The sequence below is a fragment of the Ammospiza caudacuta genome, chromosome 7 (genome assembly GCF_027887145.1).
Source record: "Ammospiza caudacuta isolate bAmmCau1 chromosome 7, bAmmCau1.pri, whole genome shotgun sequence".
NCBI lineage: Eukaryota > Metazoa > Chordata > Aves > Passeriformes > Passerellidae > Ammospiza > Ammospiza caudacuta.
Window position 1 is genome coordinate 170,619 of NC_080599.1, and position 20,065 is coordinate 190,683.

Sequence of the window (20,065 nt, forward strand, 5' to 3'; positions counted from 1 at the left end):
GACAGGGGGCTCCTGGAGGATCTTCCACATCACCACGGTTGCCTGCAAAGGACAAAGCCCCCGAGACAGCGCTCAGTGCCGAGGTGTCTGTGTGGCAGGGCCCGAGCGTGGCAGGTAGAGGCCCGGAGAGACCTTGGCAGGGGGAGCACGGGGCCTGGTGGGCCTGAAGCTGTCCCTGGGCCAGGTTTCACGCCAGCGCCTGAGGCAGGGAGGTGCAGTGGGGGAAGGAGGATGGAGAGCTGCTGGAGAGGGAGCCTTGGGGCCAGCAAAGGCCAGTTGCAGAAACTCACAGCCAGGGCAAAGACACCCGTTTTGTCCCCATCGGAGGTGCACGTGCTGTGCTCTGGCCAGCTCCCCAGCACATCCAGGAGGATCAGCTGCACCAGCTCTGCAGTCCTGGCTGAGCCCATGATGGTCTTCCACATGGCCATGGCAGCTCTGTGGGGTCAGAGCTCTATCTCAGGGGCATCTCAGACACAGCCCCGGGTGGAGCTGAGCTGGCTGCCAGTTCTGCCTCTGCCCACTGGTCCTGGCCAGCAGCACCCAGGCAGCCCAGCCCTGTGGGGACAGAGCCCTGAGGGGCAGGGAGGGAGCATGGCAGCAGGCTCAGGGGCTGACGTGCCAGGGCTGGGAAAGGCAGCAGCCAGAGGGGCCTGGAAGTGTCTGTTGCTCAGACACCTGGGCCAGGCTGTACAGGGTGATGGGCTGGGGAGGCCTGAGCCCTGTGGGCAGGTGGGCCCCATACCTGTCACACAACGGGGCCACACGCAGGAACGTCATCACTGTGTCATCTGGCTGTGCTTCGGTGAGATCCAGCAGGGCCTTGTCCAGCCTGTGCTCAGCACAATCCTTGGCCACGAGCCACTGGTGGATGAACCTCACCATGGCAGGCACCTGGAAAAGGCACAGGGAGACTTGGAAAGCTGCCAGAGGGAGCAATGTTCCCAGCTTCCCCAGAGGAGTGCTTCCCTTCCCAGCGCACTGCCATGTGGCCTGAAAGGCTCACAGCAACCAGCATGCGTGGCTTAGGAGGCCAAGCAATTCCTGGGAGGATCAAACCCTGCCCACAGGCTGCTTACTTGGTTTGGATAGTAAAAATGTTCTTCTACAAGCATACACAGGAGGGCCGCGCTGGTCTTGGTTTGGAAGATGGGCGAGTAGGGTCTGAGGCCAATGCCCATGGCGATGGTCTCTTCCTCCTGCATTCTCTTGATGAATTTGCAGACGAGCTGTAGGAGAAGCGCAGGAAGCCGGGGATGTTGCATGGAGTGCTCCACACACGGTGCTGGGCCGAGCAGGGACAGCAGGCCCAGCCCAGGTGGGGGTGGCTGCAGGTACCTGTGCTGTTCTGCGGAAGCGGCCACGGCTGGACTCCTGCTCTTGTGTGCGCTCCAGGGCTGCATCTGGCAAAGAGCGAGCACAGCCAGAGCTGAGGGGCTGCGGGAGAGGCTGGAGAGCACGGCCCAGCCCTGCGCTCCCCAGGCAGGGACAGGCCTGGGATGTGCCAGGGGATGGAGCATGGCCCCTGTGGGGTGTCTGCCCGGCCCCTCTTCCGTCCTGTCCATGGGCATGTCCCCAGGGGATGGCATGGCATGGCATGGCATGGCATGGCATGGCATGGCATGGCATGGCATGGCATGGCATGGCATGGCATTGCATGGGGTCAAGCCGGCTGCAGGCATCAGTACTGCGGCCCAGCTCTGTCACTCACCCTCCTGTGGTGGCTGGAATGGCACCACCTCCTCGGTCTCCAGGGCTGGAGCAGCTCTAGGGCCTTCTTCCTCCTCATCCTCCACCCAGGCCAGCTTGGGCACTCTCGGCGGTCTCTGCTCCATATCTCTGACTGGATTGATGGCAACTTGCAGGAGAGATGCCTTGGAAAAGCTCCAAGTCACCAAGTCCTGCACTTGTACCCGGAAGGCACCTTCAAAGAGAGAAGCCTCAGGAAGGCTGCAGGACAGCAAGTCCTGCACTCACTCTCAAGGGCTCCTGCCACAAGGACAGGAGATTCCTGTCGAGAATTGTAGTTTGGCCTAACCATCTTGTAGCCAAATCCTTTTGCTCTTCTTGTGCTTCATGATCTATTTGTTTCAACTGATTGATGTCATATTCTACATCTGCAGTTACATTTGGGATATGAACGCAGCAATGATCAACTTGTCCCTTTAAAAATCCACATACTCCATGCTCTTTCAGGAGTAACATATCTAGGGCCAATCGATTTTGTAAAGTCATTTTTGTGGTGGCTTGTAATTGTATATTTAATTCTTTAAATGCTTCCCGGTGACTCTTGCCAGTCTACCTACCTGCCCTATAAGTTTGTACAGCATCTCTCTACTCTGATAGTTTGCTATAGGACCAAGCAATGACTCTAGGGCCCATCCAAATTTCACTCCACTAGAGGGTTCTTGCCAAGTGTCATCTGGATTTTCATTGTCTAGAACTTCTCGTCTTGCTCTTATCTGCAGAAGTTCATGTTTTCCATTAAATGGGGACTTTTTCCAAATAGGACATAAGGTTGGGAGGCCTAAAGTAATCTCCTTTACTTTCCCGTCTATAGGCAGATGTGTTGTCCAGGTACCATCACTTGCTGCCCGTACAAATTGTTCTGGACCTCGGATTGTAATCCTGGTACACCCTATAACTGCTTTATAATTCACTTTGCCTTGTTTATGTTTGATCCCTCTGCAAGCACAACCAATTTGTAGGGCTATTGCCAGGGGTGGCATCTGTTTTATCTCTTCATCATCTGAAGTGCAGTCGTAAGTTTTATTACATGCCCACCAACTTACTTTGTCTGCCCTTGTTCTGCTACTAGTGTCAGTGTTCGTTATTGCTGGATCTGTTTCATTCTCGGGGCCTTCCCACTTAATACACCAAGGGGTGTTTGCCATATATTGGAATCTTTGAAGAATACTCACAGACCACACACTGTCCCAAGGTTCTATCTGATCTTTCCTATCCTTGGCCTCACATTCCCATACCAGTTGTTTCTGTAACTTGCCTCAATTCGGATACCAGTTTACATGTAATTGTTTTGTTCTTTTGTATTTCAGGTAGTTTTGATGTTATGATTCCCCAATTTACTGGGTCTCCTGCTGCCTTTGGTATTGGCAGACAGGCAGTTATTCGGCTGGTGTTTTGCATTATGGCAAAATCTTTGACTAATCCGATCATTACATTCTCAGCCCGAACTGCATTAGAAACCTTTATCACTTGTGTTTCCGTTTGTACCTCTCTCTTCATTCTAGAATGAAGAGTGGTTGGTTGATCATTTTGCATTCCACATCCCAAAGATATTAATAACCATAACGTTAGCACAATTACGGATAGCATTCTGAAAGCAATTAAACACGTCTTATCTGCAGCCTTTGTTCATTCCAGAGTTGATACAGTCTGTGATCCAGGATGGACTTTCTTCACTCGGGTATAGTGGATCCAGGGTTCCACGCCGGCTACTTTGACTGCTGTAAAGGTGGTCAGTAGTACCTGATGGGGTCCACTCCACTTTTCTTTCAGCGGTTCCTCATTCCAGTTCTTGATGTACACCTCGTCTCCTGGATGTATGTTATGGACTGGGTTCTCGAGAGTCAGTGGTCTATTCCACACAAGGATACTCCGGAGCCGAGCTAAAGTTTTCCCAAGAGACAGAACATAATTATATGCTTCCTGCTTTCCTGTGACATGTACATTAGGGTTAGGCTCAGGAGATTCATATGGTTTCCCATACAATATCTCATAAGGACTGACTGACATCCCACTCCTAGGCTTTATCCAAATCCTCAACAGTGCTATTGGCAAAGCCTGGGGCCACTGCAATTTGGCTTCTTGGCATATTTTACTGATTTGCCTTTTTAGTGTCTGATTCATCCTCTCTACCTGTCCACTTGACTGGGGTCTCCATGGTGTGTGGAGGTCCCAATTTATCCCCAGCAATCTACTTACCTCTCTTACTACTATAGCTATGAAATGGGGTCCCCTATCTGATGATAACCCTGGTAATAATCTCCTGTAGTAACCACTTAACCGTTTCCTTTGCTTGGTTCGTGCAACAGGGAAGGGCTTCTGGCCACCCAGAGAATGTGTCAACCCCCACTAACAGGTATTTGTATCCTCGAGTCTTTGGTAGTTCTACAAAATCTACCTGCCAATAGTCTCCTGGCTCTATTCCTATCCGAATTCTTCCTAGTTGTGCCTGTCGCCTGGCCACTGGGTTGTTTTTCAAGCAGATATCACATTTTGACATTACTGATTTTGCCATTGTTAACATCCGTACTGAAATGAAACTCTGCTTTAGCAATTTTACCAATGCCTCTGCTGCCCAGTGACATTCGTTATGTTTAATTTGTAGAACCTCTCTCATTATCAAGGGGGGTACCACTATTTGTCCTTGTGCAGTTACATACCATCCCTCTGAATTCTTTTGTGCATTTAGCAAACGTGCCAGTCTCTCATCTTCTACTGAATATTTTGGTTTTGGAGGCAAATTGAATTTGGATACATTAAGCTTCAAAGGTATCAATGCCATTGTTGTTTGTACCTCTCGAGCAACCTGTCGGGCTGCCCAGTCTGCCTTTTGATTTCCCTCACAGATTTTGGAGTTTCCTGATTGCTGTGCTTTGCAGTGAATGATTGCTACTTGTTCAGGTTTTTGTACTGCCTTTATCAATTGCAGGACTGCATCCTGATGTTTAATGTGCGTACCCCGAGAAGATAACAGTCCTCTTTCTTTCCACAGTGCTCCGTGTACATGCACCACTCCAAAAGCATATTTTGAGTCAGTCCAGATATTTACCTTTTTCCCTTCACTTAATTCTAGTGCCCTGGTTAAAGCAACCAGTTCTGCCTTCTGGGCAGATGTATTTGGTGGTAATGCCTTTGCCTCCACTACTGTATTGACTGTTGTTACCGCATATCCAGCGTATCTGATTCCATTTTCCACAAAGCTGCTCCCATCTGTAAACAGCTCCCACTCCGGCTGCTCTAGTGGGACGTCTTTCAGGTCTTCTCTTGCTGAATAGGTGTACTCTATTACTTCTACACAGTCGTGTTCTAATGGGCCTTCTTCAGTTGTGGTACCTAGGAACAAAGCTGGATTCAAAAGGTTAGTTGTTTTTAATGTGACATCATCCTGCTCAGTCAGGACTACCTGGAATTTCATCATCCTGCTGGGAGATAGCCAATGGCCCCCCTTTTGTTCTAAGACAGTGGTTACCATGTGTGGTACATAGACATCTATGTGCCTTCCCATAGTAAGTTTCCTGACTTCTTGTATCAGGATTACAGTAGCTGCGACTGCCCGCAGACATGGGGGCCACCTGGCACTTATGTTGTCGAGTTGTTTGGAAAAGTAGCCCACCGGCCTTTTCCAGCTTCCCAGACGTTGTGTCAGGACTCCTAGTGCTAGGTGCAGCCTTTCATGTACAAACAGCTGAAAATCTTTAGACAGATCAGGTAACCCTAATGCTGGAGCAGTTGTCAGTGCTTCCTTTAATTTTAGGAAGGCTTCTTTCTGTGGTTTGCCCCAGGTGAATGGCTGTGTCTTCTGAGCTTCATACAGGGATTTTGCAATCAGTCCATAGTCCATGATCCACAAGCGACACCATCCTGCCATCCCAAGGAAGACTCGCAGCATGTAAATTCTGGAGCTCTAGAATAGCACAAATAGCTTGGATATGGTTAGTACCTAGTTTTCGTTGCCCTTGTGAAATTTCACATCCCAGGTAAATCACAGTCTGTTGTGCGATTTGTGCCTTTCCTCTGGATACTTTATAGCCTCCCATCCCCAGTGAATTTAAAATCTCAATGGTTACCTTTATACAGGTTGCTCTTTCTTCTGTAGCTATTAGTATATCATCAACATACTGCAACAATAAGTATTGGTCTCTTGGTACTTGCCCATTTTCACTCCAAATTTCCAGTTCCTTTGCCAGTTGGTTTCCGAATAGGGTCGGCGAGTTCTTGTATCCTTGTGGTAATCGTGTCCAGGTGAGCTGGGTCTTTCTTCCATTCCCTGGGTTTTCCCACTCAAAGGCAAATAGTTTCCTACTTTCTTTGTCAAGGGGGATGCAGAAAAAGGCATCTTTTAAATCAATTATGGTAAACCATTTATATATCTCCTTTACGGATGTTAGCAATGTATAAGGATTTGTTACCACTGGATAAATGTCCTTTGTTATTTTATTTATTGCTCTCAAATCCTGCACTAATCTATATTCACCATTTGGCTTCTTTCCTGGAAATATTGGTGTATTAAATTCTGATTCACATTCTTCTAAAATTTGGTATTTCAATAATTTCTCAATAATCTTTACTATTCCTTGCCGTGCTTCTGGTTTTATGGGATATTGTTTGACTTGTACAGCCCTTGCCCCTTCTTTTAACTCTACATGCACTGGTTGTGCCAATTTAGATTTCCCTGGTATATCCGTCTCCCATACAGAGGGAATCACTGCATCTTCTACCTCCCTAGGGATAGAGGGGACAGGTTTTTCTTTGATCATTAATATCTGTCCCGTCTTTGATTCAGGTATTTTCATTATAAGTTCTCCATTTCCAAAGGTTATTACCGCATCAAGTTTTGCTAGCAAATCTCTCCCTAAAAGCGGAATTGGACACTCAGGTACATATAAGAATTTGTGTGTCATGACCTTATTTCCAAAACACAAATTTAGGGGTTGCAGGAAAGGCCGTTTTTCCTCTTTCCCTGTAGCGCCGACTATTGTCGTTTCCTTGTCCCCAATTTGTCCTTCCAAATCATTCAATACAGAAAAGGTAGCTCCTGTATGCAACAGTGTGTATGTGGCCACTAAGGTGAAGTCCGGCTAGCTGAGGTGGCCGACACCCCAACTGCATAAAGTGCCAACCCCCTTTGGCGTCCTGGCCTCAGGCTGGGCTGGATTGCGGACTGGACTCACTGCTTAAGGACGAGAAGAAGGAGCCGCACACCTTGCTGGGGGCGAAGGTCGGTTTATTCGATGGCACAGGGGCACCAACCGAGGAACAGCCAACCAGCAAAATGGCCCCGAGGAGCGGGAGAAGTAGGGTTTTAAAGATACGGGGTGGATAAGGGAGGGATTCACAGCAGACCAATAGGGAAAGGCTTAGGGAGGAACTTAACATAATGGGCATACAGAAATATCCAATAAATACAAAGTAAAGGAGGGGCCCCGGGACCACAGCCAACCATGACCCCCAGAGAGAAGAAGGTTCTCGAAGACTAGGAGGAGTGGGGGGTGATTGACTGGGCCCAGGGAGGAGAAAAAGTTTATTTATAAGGAGAAATAAGGGAGGAGAAATCACATAACTTAACTGACTGACAAACCCAGGGGCAGGGGTAACCATAGCAACAAAACTGTCAGGAGGGCTATGGCGGGAAAACTGGGGAGGACAGAACCATCTTACATTGGAAAGGGGGGAAACAATACATAAAATGGGGGAGCAATACAAAAAACTTAACAACACATTACAACACCCGTATCTATTAGAAATCTGACCTCTTTATGCCCTAACTGTATATTTACAACAGGTTCCTTAACTTGTTCTACCGGTTCTAGGTCTAGTCAGCTGGTATACTCCCCCAGGACCATCTCCTTGGTAGCCTGCTGGAACTGATTGCCCTGGTCAAACTGGTTATTCAAACTTGGGCAATTTCACTTCCAATGCCCCTCCTGCTTACAATATGCACATTGATTCAGGCTTAACCCCTGGGTAACTGGTCTCCTACCCCGACCATTCCTGTTACGCCCCCTGAAATTTGAGTTCCCTCTCCCCTGTATTACTGCCAAAAGATTCTGCTGCTGCCTTCTACTAGCTTCTTTTTCCTGATTGTTATATACCTTCCAGGCGACCTCGAGTAACTTATCCAAATTCCTTAATTCTTCCCCTTTTAATTTTTGCAATTTTCTACGAATGTCATCCTGTGATTGGCCCAAGAATATGAGAGCGAGCTGAACCTTTGCTTGCTCTGTATCCATTTGGAGGTCTGTATATTTCCTTGCTACCTCCTTAAGCCTCTCCAAAAACGCAGTGGGAGATTCCTTCTTTTCCTGTCGAACCTCATATAGTTTGGACCAATTTATAGTTTTGGGCACAGCATTCTGAACTCCTATTTGGATTCACTCTTGGTATTTCCGTAATCTCCTCATATCACACAATAAATTAGGGTCCCAATTTGGATCCTCAATTGGGAAATTCACATCTAAATTCCCTGTTACCAGCCCATTTCTAATATCTTCTCTTGCCCTCTTTTTGGCTGCCTTAAGTACCATTTCTTTTTCAGTAGAATCCATCAGAGTATCTAATATCACGTGTATGTCATCCCAGTCAGGATTTTGCGTTTTCATAACCATTTTTACTACACGTGCCACTTTATCAGGATTTTCTCTATAAGTTCCGGCTGACTGTTTCCAAATTACTAAGTCTGCCGGGGAAAAAGGCACTTTTACAAATACTGGCCCTTCCACTCCGACACCTTTTCACAAGGGGGCAATCACAGTTTGTTTTTGTTTCCTTATGCCATCTCTATGCACAACCGGAACGAGCTTTGCCCGACCCTGGGTTCTATGAGCTATTGGGGTCACTGATTCATTACCATCGCTATCTTTTTCACTCACATACCTCTTTCCCCTTTCTATCATAGTTAGGTTTTGCTCATCTTCTGAGGAAGAGGGATCGGGTGATGATGGGAGAGGAGGATAAAGAGGGAAAGGTGTACTAGATGAAACAGGTTCAGGGGTAGGTGGGTGAGGAGCAGGTAGTGGGATAGGGACAGATGAAACAGGTGGGATAGGGTTAGGTTCTCTTGTTCCTATTGGAGCTACTTGTAAATCAATATCTGTATAATTTTCTCTACTCAAGCTTTCTCTTAACGCCAAGTGTTCTAAACAATGTTCCTCACAAACCCCACACTTTGCAGATGTTTTAACCATTAATAATCCACATTCATTCTGCCATTCTGGCTTTCCCCGTAAGCAGAAAAACAGATCAACATATGGGACTTCATCCCATTTTCCTTCTTGTTTACAAAACGACATTAACTGCGAAATAGTGTTATATTGCAGAGTACCGTATTTTGGCCATTTTTCACCGTTCTCCAAGGCATATTCTGGCCACCATGAATTACAATAATCAATCAACTTAGTTTTACGTAATCCTTCGGCAAAGTTACCTTGTTTCCAATGTGCTAATAAGCACCCCAAAGGAGAATTTTGCGGGATAGGAGTGTTACTGCCCAAAATCCCTTTAAGTTTCTCCATTTCAAAAATGCCACAAATGCCGAACCTGCAACGCTTTCGCGATTGTCTTACGGAACGGCGCCTAGGCTTACACCAACAGGAATTCCTTTAGCCCAACAAAGCGTAGCTTTCGCTGCGTCTTATTGGCAGGCACCCAAACCAAAGTAAAAAGCACCTTACCTTTCTCACGGGGACTTTTGTGAGTGGTGGAAGCGGTCGCGGCTGATGGGCTCCCCGAGAATCCCTCGGTGCCAGCTGGAGCGTGATCGAGTCGCGAACTCGCTCAGCAGCACTCACAAGGGACCCATCTGGGTCGCCAAAATGTTAGCGTTCAAAAACACATAATCACGGAGCGATTATATGCGGTGCTTTTTATTAAGAGCTCTGGGAATCGGGGTATATTCAACCCAAATCTGACTCCGACCATGCATCCGAAATGATCGTGTTTTATACTCTATCGCTACATAACTTCCATGTTAGTTATTAAACTTATATTGTTCTATTGTATACATAAATTTAGCCCCTCTCTGAATTTCCAACATAGTTTCTCACTATTCTCCTTATGGTTATATAATAATTACATTTAATTACTAAACAATCATCACATCTAACAATTATATAATTTATCATACTGCTTACGCAGGTGCAGTTGATCTGGGAAAGCACAAAGCCTAACATTTTAGATTCTATCTTTAACTTTTTCCAGGGTTCCACTATCATCCACAGAGTACATTAAGACATGGATTACTTCTTCTGAATCCCAAACCAAGCAGCAGAGAGTGTGGTCAGTGTTTTGTGGGTGATAGCTGAGACACCGCTGTTACCAAGTGGACAAGGCAAAACGCCAGTGGCCCCACGTGTCCTGTAAGTGTCCCCCAAGGGAGCAGAGAAATGGGCTGTTGAAATGTCAGTTCCTAATTACTGCAGTGCCTAATCACAAGTCAGTTTGGCACAGCTCAGCTGTGTCATTGCAAAATCACTCACTCCATGTGCATTGTCGTCTCATGCCACCAACTTCTCCAGTTACTGATTTTCAATGTCATTTTAGATGGCCATAAAGAAAATATATCTTCAAGGACTGAGAATGAAGGAGCTAACTGTTAATGAAATCATGATAATGAAGAAGTGTAGGAGTCCCAGTGTTGTGAATTATTTAGACAGGTGAGAGGTCATGGTCTTATCCCATCAATGGGCATTTACATACAGCAAACATGAGAGGTTAAAAACCCACTTTGGTCAGTGGCAGAAAGTAGAGCTGTTAATTTTTATTTATTCATATTTCTCCACTCATCTCCAATGGATGAGAAGAGAGTGCATCTTGTCTGCATGAGTTTTCCCTGCCACTTGTCATTTGAAAATTATTCCAAAATTATTCAAACCTGGATCAGCTGTATCTTACTAAGTCAATACCCTCAAAGTACATTGCCTCCACATTTTTTTGGGATTGATTTTTTAAAGTTTCTTAAATGCTGATGAACTGTGGGGGCCTGAATATATGTATTGTTATGGAGAGAGTCCCTGTTAAGATCTATGTATTGTAAGATCTGTGTGGGTCCGAGTTGCTCCAAATGAGCTACAGCTGTGAAGTCCTTAGTTGGGCAGCAGCTGTAGCTCGTGAAGGTAACTGGAATAAATAGGGGTGAGTCGAGAGCCCAGGAGGAGCCTCTGAGAAGACATGAAGAACTGTGCTGCACTGAAGGACAGCTTGGTACAATATGGGACTTGAGAAATATGAATACAACAATGAATCATCCTAAAGTAGATTTCTCTTAAATCGTTGCCCCTCTTTGTCATTGCTGTGCATGGCAGGAAGACTAGGTACTTATTTCCAGAAACACCATGCCTGACAGGTTTTTATCTGGGCTGTTACTAAACTGCATTTTTCACCTGTTGGCCATCTAAGACATCTCCTTTTTCACTGCCTTTCTCATCCAGACTGCACAGACTGCAGATTGTCTATTCCTTTGATTCTGTCCTAGTCACAAAGGCACCTGGAAACAAGAAACCCAGAAGCAAAACATCAAGGTAGCCATGCATGTTTATCTCCACGGCCTTGTTTCCTTCTTTCAGCTACCTTCTGGGTGAGGAACTCTGGCTGGTAATGGAGTACATGGATGGAGGCGCCCTGAGTGATGTCATCCACAAGACCTTCCTGTCTGAAGACCACATTGCAGCCATCAGTCGGGAGGTCAGCAATCCCATCTGTGCTTCTGAGGGCTTGGGCAGGATTGTCTGGGAACAGGAGTGATTAGGAGTGATTTCATGTGCCAAGCTTTGTTTCTGTGTGGCTGGTATGCTATGGGCAAGTAAAAGCATCTCAAGTGAAAGGCCTGCCAGTCCCCTGCACTCACTGCACTCAGTGCCAGTACTCTTATCTCCTGCTGTTGTACTCTCACTCCACCTCTTGTATTTGCTGTTCCCCATCTTGCCTCGCTAAACTTTTTTCTGTCTTCACTGCATTCCTTGCCTGTAAAAGCAAAGGTGCTGGTGGCAGGATTTGAAAGATACTGCAAAGAAAAAAGAGAGACTAGATTCTCTCAGTCCTCAGCTAAAAAGGATAGGAGTGCAGCCAAAATGCTCTTTGCTTCTGAGCACATGCACTGCAGCAGGAGTCATCCTGGCTGGTTTGCAGGGGAAAGTCTAAAAGAGCAGGTGCTGTTGCTCTTTCAAAAGCTGACATGCCTTTCCTCAGAAAGGTCCTGCTCTGCAAGTGTTGGAGCAGCAAGCTCTTCCTCTCAGTGGCATTGTGTTCTGCCATTACTCCCCATTCCCCTGGAGAGGGAATCTTTTAGATTCTTTGTTTCTTTCTCATGTGATGAAATCACATCACTCATTTTTGCCCTCCTCTTTCTGTTTTCTCTCTCAGTGCCTACAAGGACTGGATTTTCTTCATTCAAACTATGTGATCCATCGAGATGTGAAGAGTGACAATATCCTTCTCAGAACCGACGGCTTTGTCAAGCTGAGTCAATATATTCTTGGTCAGGTGCAGCATTCCAGGGATGTGGGTGTGGGGCTGCTTGGAGTGACAGCCAGTTCCCCAAAAATGGTGCTGGTGACAGTGCAGGGACCCCCTGCTGCGAGCTGAGGGCACAGTTGCCACGTGCACAGAGGTAGCACAAGGAACAAGCAGTCAAGAGTGGCCTTGCTCTGTGTGTGTCCCTTCCAGAGGGAGGGAGTTGCAAGTCTAAAGCTTCCAAAGAACAAAAGCCACTGCTGGAGGCAGTGTAAAAAATGGGGGCATTTTTTAAGTTGCCAAAGCCAGGAGATTCAACAGCACATTTTCAAAGCTCTACTGAGGAATTCTTTTGCTTGCTTTCCTAATTGAACAGAATTCAAATAAAACCAGTATTTTGCTTTCTCCTCAGCTGATTTTGGCCTCTCTACTCAGCTCAACTCTGTGCAGAGCAGACCATGCTTGGTAGCCAGGACTCCTTGATGGATGGTGCCTGAAGTGGTGACAGGTCAACCATATGGCCCCAAAGTGGACATATGGTCTTTTGGAATTGTGGGGATTGAAATGATAGAACAAGAACCTCCTTACTGGGACCAAAGTCATGCCTTGGTAAGCAGCAAATACTCACTGATCCCACTGTCTTTCTCACCTGTCCCATGCCCTGCGTGCCATTGGACAAAATCCCATTGCCATCTGCTGGAACTACTTCCACCAAGGTCCCCTCTAAAAATGTCCCTGCAACACATCAGCATCTGCTGTAGATTTGGATACATCAGTGGCGGAGCTCAAGCCTTACCACATGCAAACAAACTCCATTCTCAGGAAACACTTTCCTTTGGGTTGTAAGTGGTTCCAGTTCTTTTGTCTGTGTAGATGGCCCCAGAAACAGGAAACAAGCATCTTAGAACTTCTCTTATCTTTCCATAAATGAAGGAAGGAAACCCAAATCCAACAAAGTTTCTAAAACTGTGGTCTTTAGAGAGGAACCTAACCCAGTGTACAGTTTCTTCTCACTGGGAAACATGCCTGCAACCTGGGCATGAGGGTGTAAAGGCTACTGAGTCTCTTTTGCTTCGTGTGCAGTGCTGCTGCACTGCACTTAGTGACTGTGTTTCTCTCATAACCCAAGGCATGTTCTCTGTGTCACCAAGCCAGAACCTGGTGATGTGGAGAGCCTGCCAAAACCTCCTGTTTGTTTCCTGGCACTTTCTGGGATGGGCTGACTTGAGTAGCCAAATGACTAGAGGGTGACCATAGGGATGGAACCTCTCCTTCTTCTGACCATGACCATTTTTCTTTTGCTGCAATATGGGAAGCTGAAATTTTCAGACTGCTGAGAGACAGAGCTGCAGGTGGCTCCTGTGTGCCCAAGCAGGCATTTCCATCCCAATACACTTGTGCAGGCATCTTAATGTGGCTGTGCTGAAGATGAGATTGTAAATCTTTATTTCCTTACCTGGGGATTACCTGATGGATTTTCTTTCTTTTCTTCCAATTCCCATTGTTTTCAAGAACAGCACAAAAAGCGTGATGAGTTTTGTTCTAAGGCATGTGTTCTTAAAGGACCAACAAGCAGTGCAGAGATGCCTTTCATGTACTAACCCTTGAAATTAGTTAGTATAGCAAAGTTACTATTCCAAAAAGTCTCTCAAGCTGGTATGAATCCTCAGAGAAGCAAATGTCCTTTTGCTGATGTAGTTCCCACTACCTAGGTCAGTCAATGAAATCAGCTGCCAAGGCAAGATCTGCAGGATGGTGGAAAAGCTGTGGCTGCATCGGGGTTTGGGTTTTTGGTTGGTAAAGGAAAGTCATGTCTGGGTCTGTGCCAGGGCAGAAACTGCCACTGAAGAACAGAGGTTAAACAAAGGGATCTGGGAGGGCCTTAGAGATGTGAAAGCAGGAGGTGGCGCCTCGTGGATTTTTTTTTCTCCAGGCTTGACGCCTGATAGCCACAGTAGGGACCCCAAAACTGCAGCATCCCAAGCTCCTCTCAGCTTTGTCGTGTGACTTCCTGAGCTGCTGCCTGCAGACAGACAAGGCGCGGCACTGGTCTGCCAAGGAACTCCTGCAGGTAAAATGTGAAGGGGCTGCAGGTGAAACAGGCTCTGAGGGATGGGCTCCTCCTCCACTAAAGTCCAATGTCGCAGACATTTCTCCACAGAAATCCTTTCTTTCGGATTTCTGTGTCTTCGGGAGGCCAGAGGCCTCCGAAGACAAGGTAAACAATTATTATCAGCTGCTGGGGAATGCAACAGGGGCACCTATTTTGATTGGTGATTGGGTCATGTTTTATGTTTATAATTAAGGGCCAATCACCAGTGCAAGCCAGGGGACTGAGACCTTGGCCACAGCTTTGTTGTGGATTTCTTTTCTATCTCTTCCTAGCCTAGCCTAGCTGCTCTGCAAACCTCTCTCTATATTCTATTAGTATAGTAATAATGTATTATATATAATATCTTAATAAATCAAGCCTTCTGATTCAAGAAACAAGATTCACTGTCTCTCTCTCACCAGCTGCACCCACTCAGGCGCGGTAATATCTGGTGACCCGATGTGTGAGAGCAGAAATTAATTTAATAAGACCAGAAGAGCAAAATTGCTGCACTGGGTAAAATCCTGTATGTGTAGCATTTGATGGTTGCTTTGAAGTGACCACAAAAGTGGATTCAAGCCAGGAGCTGAAGAACTGAAGATTTGGACGGAGTTCACAGCCAAGGCTGACCACAACAGAACCTTCTTCTGGAAAACCATCAGGAAAGATGATGGAAAAGAGCAGCAGACCTGTGGAGCTGGCCAGAGCAAGCTGGACTTTTGAAAAAGGTACTGTTCAATTTTCTATCCCTGATGAACCAGCCCTTCATAGCTTGTGGCTATTCATATGGCAGACACATGCCTTGCCAGAAAAGATTCAATTCTCCCCTTCAGAGGAAAAGCTTATTGCCCTCTGGAAATATTGGTGCAGAGAAGATGGTTGCTTTTTGTCAGAAACAGATATCTATGGGTTCTTTAGATGGGCAAAGCTTTTTGGGTTTTTTACTGATGTCCTGTACGCTTTAGATGTTTTCGTCTGGGAGTGCATGGACTCCATTATCCAGTGCGTCTACAGTCAGGGACACGTGTTGCCTTCTATCTACCCAGCATTTATAAAGCTTTTCCCAGTCCTGAAGCGCAGAGCAGCTTGTTTTCAAGGGATCTCTAACTGTTATGGACAAGCTCCATTTCCACCCCCCTTGGCAGAAGAGCCGGTGGGTGATGACTTTGGGCTTTCCCCCCACCCCTGCTTCGCGGCGGGGGGGGCTGAAACTTCGCGGCGCGAAGAAGTTTTTTTTACTCTTTCTCCGGAGCATGCTCAGATGGAGTTTTCTCCTTCCCCCCCTTCTCTCTCCCCGGGGGGATGGGAGTGGCCGCTCAAGCCAGTGCCGGCCTCTCAGACTCCGCCTTCAGACATGGGGGCGGCACCGGTCTCTGAGGTTTCCTCCACTCCCCTGCTAGAGCCGTCACTCCAGGAGATCCCGTCTCCGCCTCTCCAGGCGGTCCCGCCCGTGGTTTCTCCGGCCTCCCCGCCCCCGCCAGAGCCTGTGTCAGAGAAGGCAGAAGAGACAGCACTTCCGGCGATTGACCTGTTGCTAAGCAACAGCGATGCTCCGCCGCTTCTCCCGACCCCGCTGCTGCCTGTTTGCGCTGCGACAGAGACTGCGACTGCGCCTCCGCAGCGGACCCTGGAGTCAGCGGCAGAAAACGCCACTGAACCTGCGGGACCCTCGGAGCAGCCCGCGGCGGATCCCACGCTCAGCGCGGTTCCCTCCCCAGTTTGGGCCCCCCCCCGCTGCTTCCACCGGACGTCCCAGCGGCTCTGCCCTCTGGGTCGGCGTCAGAGACTGCCATGGCACCGGCGGCTTGTTCGAACTCGGACCATCCCGGACTGGCTGCCCCAGCAGCCGCCCCGGGGGGGGGGATCTCTCCTTCAGTGAAGCGGGGGCTGCCCGCCAGCTGACTCTTGCGGCAGTCCAGCTGCCGGCTTTCAAGCTCGGGGTTCTCTGCTGTTTTGGGGGTGGTGTTTCGGTTGCTGTCCCATGGAGGCTGCTATCTCTGTCGCCCCTCTTGTGCCCTAGCGGCGAGGGGGAGGGGGCTCCCAAAAGTTCTGCCTTTGGTCCCCAGCCCGGTGGGGGTGGTGCCGTGTTGCTGCGGGAAACAAACATTCCCAGACCCGAGATGAAGATTCTCGGGGCAGCTTCTATTTCCCTGCTGCTGGCATGCCTCAGTGGTTTAGGGGAAAGGAAGCGTCTCACTACCCGTGCTGCCATTGTGCTGGCAGCTGGGTTCAGGCCTGTGGAAATGCACAGCCTTCCTCATGGGTTTGGCCTGGGCCGTTGGGCTCAAAAAATTCCTGGGCTGGCCCCACTGCGTGGCGTCCTTGTGTTTTTGGGGACTCTGGTTTCTCCTACCGGTCCTGGTCCCCCTTTATGAGCCAGTTTTGGGGTTCCTGGTCCAGCATGGGCCAGGGCCCCCAGGGCCTTTCCTTCTCTGGCACTGCTCTGCTGCTGCTCTTTTGCTTTCAATTAAAAAAAAAAAAAAAAAAATTAAAATTAAATAAAAAAGATTGAAAATAGTGGGCAGCAGCTCTGAAGCGCTGAAGCATTGAAGGGCCAGAAAGGACATTCCAAAATTGTTCAAATTGTTTTAAATTGCTTTAAATTGTTTAAAATTTTGTTATGCTGATTTCAGGACAAAAAGGACTCTCAGATGTCCAAAAGAAACAACTTCAGCTGATGGACTGTTCCTGAAACTCAGCTGCATGGACTCAAATTCTCTTTACATTGTATTTTGCAATTTTCTTATATTGTAGGATTGTTTTAGTGATTTATTAGTCTTCTATATTTTATAGGTGAAGGAATTTCCTGTTCATTCCACATCAGCATTTTGCTTTTATTTTTATACAATTTAGAAAGGTGAGATGTCGCAGACATTTCTCCACAGAAATCCTTTCTTTCAGATTTCTGTGTCTTCGGGAGGCCAGAGGCCTCTGAAGACAAGGTAAGCAATTATTATCAGCTGCTGGGGAATGCAACAGGGGCACCTATTTTGATTGGTGATTGGGTCATGTTTTATGTTTATAATTAAGGGCCAATCACCAGTGCAAGCCAGGGGACTGAGTCCTTGGCCACAGCTTTGTTGTGGATTTCTTTTCTATCTCTTCCTAGCCTAGCCTAGCTGCTCTGCAAACCTCTCTCTATATTCTATTAGTATAGTAATAATGTATTATATATAATATCTTAATAAATCAAGCCTTCTGATTCAAGAAACAAGATTCACTGTCTCTCTCTCACCAGCTGCACCCACTCAGGCGCGGTAATAGTCCAAGGCATCAGATGAGCCCCCTTCTTCCTCACCTCCACTCTTGGTGCTCTTCAAATGAAAATGGTGAGGAATCCTAGATTGGGCTGGGCTGGCAGGGTCCTGTAAAGGTCCTCTGGTGCAAGTGTCCTGCAATGAGCAAGGACATCTTCAAAGAGATCAGGTTGCTCAGAGCCCTTTCCCACCTGAGTTGGAATGGTTGCAGGGATGGGGCACCTACAAGCTCTTGGGGCAACCTGTGCCAGGGTGGCACCATGCTCTGAGTAAACAAGTTCTTCCTTAGACCTTACTCTGACTTGATCCCCATTTTGCTTAAAAATATTCACCCACATCCTATTGTAACTGGCCCTGTTAAAAAAGATGTCCCCCACTTTCTTTAAAACCACTGTGAAGTCTTGGAAAATGGCAATAAAGTCTCCCTGGGGCCAGTTCTTCACAAAGCTGAATAACTCCACCTCTCTCTGCATTTCCTGAGAGGAGAGGTGCTCTGTCCTTTGACTGTTTCTGTCGCCCTCTTTTGTAATTTGGTGGGGTGTTCAGTTTTATCTAATGGCAAAAGAATTGAAGTAGAGCAATGCAGCGTACAGAGACATGAAATGGAGGTGCAGGAACCCAAGGAAGCCAGTCCCAGTTGAGCAGTCAGAGATTTGGCTGTGGGCAGGAGGGGCTGTGGGGGGCTCACTGTGAGCCTCTGAGGGGCCCTGGTTTGTGTCCCCCAGCCCACCCTCAGAGGTTTCTGCCACGCAAACAGGGACAGCTGGGAGGGACTTGTCCCAGCCCCATCTGCTGCCTGGCACGCTCAAGCAGACAGGAACTGTGCCAGGGTTACTGCCAGGTTGTGTGGCAGAGAGGGAACTGCAGGGCCCAGTGCCACTGGGCTGGCCCTGCTGGGAAGGAAGGTGCCATCCAGCACACGAGGGGCAGGGCATGGAAAGGTAGACACTGCTTTCTGTCCCTGTGGGAATCAGCACAGTGCCTGTCTCTCAAAGGCAGGGACCTATGTGAGTCATTGGAGTTTCCTGAAAGGAAGAAAACCCAGGGACAGAAAGCACCATTTCTAGAGCACTGGCAGGGCAAAAATCCCAACAAGATAAAGAAACCTGAATAAATGGATGAGTGGGATTCTGGGCCAGGTTTGCCTGTGATGGCAGGGTCCTGCACATGACTGCTGGGTAGAAGATGGTCCCATTACTCCTCTTTCTGGGTCTTTTTAGGACCCAGAGCAATCCCAACTGAGTCTGAAGAACTGAGGTTGGAAAGTAGTGGTTCACTGTTCTTTGTCTTTTTGTTGTTTTGGGTTTTTTTGGTTTGTTTGTTTTATTTTGTTTTGTATTGTTTTTGGGGTTTTGGGTTTTGTTTGTTTTCTTTTTGTTTTGTTTTGGCTTTGTATTTGTTTTTTGGTTTTTTGGGGTTTTTGTGAACAGCATCCACTTGTAACATCAGCTGAGGCTGCATCCACCCTGGCACCACTCATCATCACAGTGAAGAGGAGGATGGAGAAGCAAACATTGCTATAATCATATCAGGACCATTTTCTCCATAGCCATCTTAGAGTAGGATTCCAGAGTAGGACTGTAGAGTAGGATTTAGAGTAGGATTATGTGAAGAAAAGACAAAAGACTCTGCACAATTCAATGTGAATCAAGGAGAAGCTATTTATTGTGCTTCTCAACATAGTTTATAATTACTTCCTATCCTATAGGTCTGTATAGTCATGCATTGTTTGGTTGGTTGTTGCACTATGTGCATGCATCTCTTGACTGGTAGCTCTATTTTGTCCTGAGGCAAGCATTTTTTTCTTAATCTAATTGGTAGATGCTGTAAGGGTAATTTTATTTGGGTTGCTACCCCTTTGTCGGTCAGCAACTCTTCTGCTTCTTCTTTCTGCTCACAACATCACCTTTTTATCCACAAAGTTGAATGCAGCTTTATTAAAAACCTGACCTAGTTCTAGAAGGTTAGTTAGTTTAGTTAGCTCTAGAAGGTGAGGCTGGTTCATTTAGTGCCTGTCCATTTTTCTGTAAATACCACCCCAGAGGATTATAGAGCAGGATTGTAAATAAATAAAGTTTCTGAAACCTTATCTCATCTGGAAGAATCCTTTCTTTCTCACCATGTGAACAAGCTGAGCATTTCCTTCTGAGTTGTCAGCTGTCTCTTAAAGGTGCAAATGGCTTCTTTGGTGTTGTGAAAAGTACATATTACAGGATAGGCTCTTCACAGATACACAGATATTAAAATGAATATCTGTATATATAAAAATATTAATATACTATATGTATTATGTTGTCTTAGTAGTACTGTAATTTTTTAAGTAGAGTGGTATGTTGTGGTGTGATGTCACGGTTTGCATCAGATACCCCAGGTTCCTCCCTGATAATTCCCTGCCAGATGTGTCAATCATCCCTCCTTTCCACACCTTGACCCCTGCTGAGCGCTGACAATCCTGGCATTCCAGAAGGGCATTGAGTGATTGGCAGAATTCAAAAGATGCTCTCCCCTCCTGGAAGGACATTGG